Below are 5,647 nucleotides of genomic sequence, written 5' to 3'. Positions count from 1 at the left end.
GCCTAAAGGGGCTCCAGGAGAGCTGGAGGGGGACTGGGGACAAGGGATGGAGGGACAGGACAAGGGGGAATGGCTTCTCAGTGCCAGAGGGCAGGGATAGATGGGATATTGGGAAGGAATTGTTGAGGATGGTGAGGGCCTGTCCCAGGTTTCCCAGAGCAGCTGTGGCTGCCCCTGGATCCCTGGGAGTGTCCAAGGCCAGGCTGGATGGGGTTGGGGAAGGGTCTGGGGCACAGTCTGATGAGGAGTGTCCAAGGGAGCTGGGAGGGCTCAGCCTGGAGAAAAGGAGGCTCAGGGGGCACGATCCCAGCTCTCCCAGCCTGTCTCCAAAGCAGAGGGGCTCCAGCCCTGGGATCAATTTAGTGGCCTCCTCTGGAGCCTTTGAGGCAAGAATCAAGAATATGGAGGGGGAAAAAAATGGAATATTTAGGATGAATAACAGAAGAAAAGCCTCTTTGGAGAGAATGACACCTGGACTTCAGGTAGAAGGGTGATTTTTATGTTAAGCAATCCTTCAAGTTGGAAGACTGATTACAATGTGAAATCTGCTTGGCCTTTGGGAGATCCCATCTTATATCTGGGCTTTCTTCCCATTTTCCCACATCACTAGCACTAGTTTTTGGACAATGAATGCCTTGAGTTCTTTTCTGCTACAAAGGTCTGGCAACAGGCAAGAACCAGAACAAACTGTCTGCTGCAGGTGAAACCCAGGAGATAAAGACATGGATATGTTATGGCCGTGGGAATTCTTCTTTTTAGAACTCACTTGCCTGTAAAGATACAAAAAGTTCTTATTGACTTACAGGGTCTTTTTTGTCTCTTCCAGGGAGTTCCATCTAAGAATTCCCAGTATAAAGCCAATCAGCAGGGTCAGCACAACCATTTACAGAGCCAGGAGTGCACCACCAGTCCAACTGTACCCCGGAGCATTTGGATGTACTTCAGGAAACTCGGGAGCTGATGGTTCATTCACTGCTGGGGAGTTTTGCAGGTGGAACTTGACTAAACTCCACTCCCCCTCCTTTTTCTGAAGGGCTGGGGTGATTGGGAATGCAAAAGTGGGAGGGGATAAAGGGAGGGGAAATAATAGGAACCAAATTTGCTGTCTCTTTTTTTTTTTTATTATTATGTTTTGTGGGTCAGTGCGAGGTGATTACATTTTTAAGCTTTTTTTATCAAAATACCTTTAATGACCCACGGAAACAATTTTCTCTCTAACCCAGGAGAGAGAGAGAGAGATGCTGTTTCACTCCTTGGCTACTCTGCTGTGGGCTACCTGTTTGTACCTGGCTGTAGGGAGGTCATTTCATGTCGTGGATTGTCATTCCATATGTGAATTCCAGTCACTGAGTCGCCGTTTCCTCACGAGACCACATTGGTCTTGGAAGTGCAGTCTCAGAGCTGAACTGCCAGTGCCTGGTCCCAGCTGAGGTTTGGGGAGTAGGGGAAGTTACTTGGGCTGCCAGCTCTGGTAGTTGGGCTTTGGGGTTAGTTCCACACCACACTGAGAGCACTCCCGAGCAGGGTTTGGACTCTGGGTGTCCAAACACTCTGAATAGAGTTTTGGAGAGAAATATACCCAGCCTGAGGTGTATTTTGGTTTGGTTCAAGTCCAGTCAGAAGGACTTTTTTTTTTCTCAACTGGGGATGGAAGGATGACTCATTTCTGACTGACAATGAGGAAAACTTCCTCCTTTTTCTCTTCTGGTGCCAAGAACCTGCCCTCTGTTCCTCTGTGTGGAGGGAAGGGGATCCATTCCAACAGGTGTGGCCACACACCTGCTTTCGTGTGCAGTAATGTTCTGACCTCTTTAAAAAAAAAAAAAAAAAAAAAAAGGAAAAAGGTTGATTTTTCTATAATTGATATCTAAAAAGGAATTTAAAGGTTTTTATTAAGTGTTTAAATCTTTTCTTATTTGCATGTGCAGTGAAGTGACCAGCATTTTGTGTCGAAAGTTGAACTGATGTGAAACCTGCCTTAATGTGTTTATAAGTATTTGGCTTCACCATGGGTACCTTGATTGATTCCTCAGTCTCTTCCAGTACACCTGTGAGCATATTGGGGTAACTTGTGGCTAAAAATGGATTTCTCTGGGGAGGGAGACAAGGAGAGGGGAGGAAGATGAGAGTTTATAGCCTGGAGAATGCGTTGACTGGGTTGCAAAAGTTATTTTAGTCTTAGGGTATCCATTGCACAATTCATGCTGAGAGAACAGTAGAAAGTGGTGGATTAAATACTGTGCCACTGAGCAATTGTACAAGTTGGTGGTATCCCAAAACTTGGGGAAGAAAGTAGCTCCCAGAGCCTTTATTGTGTGAGGATGATGAGCAGGGACAGCAGGGCACAAGGGAGTTGCCTTTGGGAGTAGTTCAGCTTCGTGATCCCTGGAAAATATCCCCTGCCAGAGGGATTGATCCTGTGTTCACCCTTTCCTTGGGGGTTTGAAAATACAAAACCCTGTGATGTTGCTCACTTGAGTGCTGCAAGGAGACTGAGCTGTGCTTTGCTGCTGCTCTGCCAGGTGCTGCTCTGGGGAGCTGTGCCTGGCACTGCAGGCAGTGACCATTATTTTCCTTTCTGAACAGTCTGTTACGGTTATTACTCTGTAAACCTGTCCTCTTGTAAGTCATGGTGTTGAATTAAATGTTTCTCACAAAGAAGAGGTTCCTCTAGTCTGCCTCAAGCCCTTACCTGGAGCTTTGTGCTCTGCCCCTCCCAGTTATCCCAGCAGAGATGCTCAGGGGGGGTTTGCTCAGGGGGCTCCACTCTGAGATTTGGATCCTGATATTTGGGGCCTGGCAGGGGGAAATACAGAGGGAAACTTGGGGAAAACTGTTAATTCTTAGTGCAGAGTTCCCTCCTGTGTCCTCATGGAGTGAGAGGCTGCCAGGGTGTCCCATCTCATGGGCAGGTTGGTTATGGAGAATCATGGAATCAGTTGGAAAAGGCTGGAAAAGACCTTGGGAATCATCAAGTCCAACCATCACCTCAGCACCATGTTCACCACTAACCCCTGTCCCCAAGTGCCACATCCACACATTGTCTGAGCACTTCCAGGGATGGTGACTCCACCCCTGCCCTGGGCAGCTGTGCCAGGGCTTGACAACCCTTTGTGGAGAACAAACCTTCCTAATCTCCAATCTAAACCTCCCCTGGCTCAACTAGACACCATTTCCATGTGTCCTTTGAATCCCAACCCCAGCAGTTCATAACCCACACCAGAGGTGTCCTTGTGAGCCCAGCAATCACCTTCTGACCCTGTTTCTTTTTTAAAGCTTGGTTAATATCTAGTGATGTCTTTATTTACTTTTACTTGAATCTAAACATCACCATAAGCATTTGCAGAACCATAACACAGAGGATTGAAGTGTTGATACTCACATTTTGATTCACTGAATTATCAGGTTTAAATTGCTGCCACCTCTCGTTTTCCCCACTGTGCTTTCCCTGTCCAGCTTTCTCTTTCCTTCAGAGATTTATAAAGATTATTCATATTTCTGTTTATATGGAGTTGACTGTGCAAAGTGTCAAAAGGGGCCCAGGACTCCTCTCACAGCCAAAGAAACTGGAATAACTTTACCTGCTTATCAAGACAGGTGAGTAAACCAAATATTTCTTCTCACTGACCATGATGTCTTTCTCGGGTTGCTGCAATAACTGGATTAGTTTGTCTTATCACAGCCTTGGAAGTGAATAATGGGGATAAAGTGCCATCATCAAATATATCCCCAGGGTGGAGGAAGCAACTTTTTGAGGTATGACTTGTAAAGCAGATGGTTAGTAAAGGATATATTTAAGGGCAGTGGAATAGAATTGAGGCCAAACTTATACTTCATTAATTAATAACCTGTTCTGCACAGTGTGTTGGAGCTGGTCCAATAAGGTGGCTCCAGTTTTTATCTCCCCACTTTGTTTTCCAAAACTTCCAGATTTTGAGGGAATGCCATTATCTCCCTGTTTGGATTCCCAGTGTTACATTTGTTGAATCCTGGTTAGATGAAATTTTGTGCAGTCCAAGGAGTGAATTAGCATGGATGTGGGACAGGCTGGGTTTGACCTGCAGAGCTTCTGGAGGTGGTTTTGCCCAGGAAAAGTTGGCTCGATTCACATCTGAAGTTGAACTTGCTGAACTGGCTGTTGAGCAAGGAAAGGGAGGGGTTTTCTTGCTTGTAAACTGAGCACATCAGGAAGGGAAAACACTCAGGAATGACATGACTGGACTCTGGGAATGCAGGCATGTTAAACCCTGCCTGGGGTGGCTTTGTCATGGCTGTGAGTGAGAGTCACACAACAGTTTGGGTTGGAGGGGACCTTAAAGCTCATCCAGCCCCACCCTCTGCTGTGGCCTGGGACACCTTCCCCTAGAGCAGGTTGCTCCAATCTGCCCTTGGACACTTCCAGGGATGGGCCACAGCTGCTCTGGGAAACCTGTGCCAGGGCCTCCCCACCCTCAGAGCCAAGAATTCCTTCCCAATATCCCATCTGAATACTCTGCAGGACGTGGATGAAGCAGGACACCTGGAAGGAAAGCTGGTCTTTCAGCACTCCTGACTCATGTCCTTTTGTCTTGCTTTAGGGAGAAACCATTCTGTCTGCACTGACACTCCTGGTCCTGGGAGAGAGGGTGGGATAATGTGTTTGAAGGGGGAGGAGGCAGGAGAATGTTCTTATGGACATAATCCCAAATAACTGGGATTATCTAAGTGGAGAGTTAATCCTGTTCTTCATTAAATAAACAATCTCCAAGAGTCCAGATGCCCATGCAGATATTTGGATGATGCCACTTACTCCCTATCAAATAAAATGCTGTTGTCACTCTGAGCAGGAATTTCTGCATCCACTGGAATTGCTTCAGAACAGACTTTGGGGTCGGTCGAGGTTCCCAGTGCTGCATATTTCAGCTCCCTGCATTAATGAAGCACAGAGAGCCACGAGAAGGTGGTGTCCTAATTCTGCAGCACAGAAAATAATGTCCTGTATGGGCTGTGGGGAGCTAAAAACTTGGATTTGTTCTCAGATTAGCAGGGATCAACTTGAGCTAATGAGGGAAAACCATTCCTTCCTTCCCCCCCTCCCCGAGTCTGACCCTGTGAGAAGCTGAGTGTAGGAGAGAACAGCACAGAACAGCATGTGCTAAATGGTATTTACAGTGACAGAGCATTTGGGAGGGTGAGGAGAGAAAAAAACGTGTTGAACTTCAAAAATGACCCACCAAATGCACTAGAAATTGTCAGGGCATTGGTTGGAAGGCTGATTTAATGGTGCTGATTCCTTCTCAATACCCACAAATAACTACTACTAACTAATAGCACTAACTGCTAGTAATAAATAACTTCTGCCAAGCATAGGAAACTATTTAGTCCATTCATTAAATAAATCTCTGGACTGTTAGTGGGCTTTTCTTACATTGCAGAGTCACAAATGGAAATGGTTTGAGACTGTGCAGAGTTGGAATAGTGGGACAATGATTAACCAACCTCTGAACTGGGTTCTGGCCAGTGGCAAAATTCAGAAATGTTTCGCTGTAGGAATCTGGTTTCATTTGCATGTACCAATTACAGGTCTTCTGATAAATAGAATCCCAGACTGGTTTGGGCTGGAAGGACCTTAAAGCCCATCCAGTCCCACCCCCTGCCATGGGCAGGG

This window comes from Manacus vitellinus, unplaced genomic scaffold (genome assembly GCF_001715985.3).
Source record: "Manacus vitellinus isolate BGI_N305 unplaced genomic scaffold, ASM171598v3 scaffold_64_pilon, whole genome shotgun sequence".
NCBI classification, from domain to species: Eukaryota; Metazoa; Chordata; class Aves; order Passeriformes; family Pipridae; genus Manacus; species Manacus vitellinus.
This window is presented reverse-complemented; position numbering follows the sequence as displayed.